The 1,427-nt window shown below is 40.8% G+C and overlaps 1 non-coding gene across 1 annotated transcript; it reads right to left on the bottom strand.

The window, feature by feature from the left end:
- Positions 1 to 273: 273 nt before the first annotated feature.
- Trnav-cac lies at positions 274 to 349 on the bottom strand. The gene is given in 2 exon segments: positions 274 to 307; positions 314 to 349. It is a non-coding gene; the product is annotated as a tRNA-Val (tRNA).
- Positions 350 to 1,427: the final 1,078 nt, after the last annotated feature.

Genomic DNA, 1,427 nt, shown 5'->3' with positions numbered 1-1,427 from the left:
TTGGCACTTCACGCTTATCCTTCGATGAGGACTGATCTTCTCCGCGCAAACAACAGTAGAAACGTTTATTGCAACGCGAACATTAATTGGCAGAAAATTATCTTACGGGACAAACTATCTTTCTAATTATCGGTAATAATTCAAGAGAAAATTTACACCTCTTTCAATGTTCAGCTGGGACGTATGTATATTCATATGAACATTTTTGCTTAACAACATCGGTGATTTTTATCGACCATATCTGACAATTAAAATTATTATTGCGAAAAATATTACCCCAGCCAGGATTCGAACCTGGGACCTCCCTACAATCCGTGACGGGCGTCTTAGCCAGCTCGACCACTGGGGCTGTTTTTTGCTTTTTGCTTAAATTTTTGCTTAAAATTACCGATACTATCACCTCCCAGAATATTGACCTTCCTTCCTGGGACACCCTGTATATCTACAGGGTGAGTCTTTCCACATCCGACAAAATTTTTGAGAAGGTAGAACGGATCGAGATGAACGGAAAAGTCCTGTACCATTTTGCAATTTTCATAATAGTTAACGAGTAATTAATTATTAAAAATCGTTGTCTTAGGCCGGCCTACCGCCCAATTTGAGCGCGTGGCAAGATGTGACCGCCCGGCGATCGATATTGTTATGCTAAGACAACGATTTTTCATAATTAATTACTCGTTAACTATTACGAAAATTGCAAAATGGTACAGGACTTTTCCGTACATCTCGATCCGTTCTACCTTCTCAAAAATTTTGTCGGATATGGAAAGACTCACCCTGTATATGTTCTGTATATTTTTATATGATGAAAATTTATATTTTAATCATGGCAACCTGATAATTTTTGATATGTGTGATATGTATTATATTATTTATTTCCATTCGTTAATTGATTGTCGCGGATATTTGGTTCGTACTCTATGATCATTCGTCAAACGATTACGGAGCCATTACAGCTTACCCTCGTCTAATCACAGTATCATAGTACTTTGTACGATAGTTCCATTAATTTACGTGATCTCCAACGACATTACTTTAATGTGCAATCATCATTACTCCCGATGTAATTGCTCGATGTAATTTCTATAAGAGTAGGTCGTTTCGATTGCAGTTCTTTTTAAGAGAGCTCGCGACACAAATTGCTTTTCGTTCCTTGCGATTCGGTCGTGAGGCCTTCACCCGCGGTAATACTTTAATTGTACGAACGGCTCGCAATTGTAACTCGGCTACAATTTTCTCTTCGGGGCCCGGCGTTTCGCGTCTCGCGGAAGATATCGCATTGTAGCGTAGTGCGCTGCAAATCCACGGTATTCACGATGATACCGCGCAGTCCGAACGTGTAATTCCGCGCGTTACATTCCATGGCGGGTATATTCCTCGCACGCGGAACGCCGCCGGTCGCTAATTCCGCGGGACGTTCGATAGAA

This window comes from Vollenhovia emeryi, unplaced genomic scaffold (assembly GCF_000949405.1).
Source record: "Vollenhovia emeryi isolate VEMERY1.0 unplaced genomic scaffold, V.emery_V1.0 DF939124.1, whole genome shotgun sequence".
NCBI lineage: Eukaryota > Metazoa > Arthropoda > Insecta > Hymenoptera > Formicidae > Vollenhovia > Vollenhovia emeryi.
Note: the sequence above shows the minus strand (reverse complement) of the source record. Positions and strands in the feature narration are given on the sequence as shown.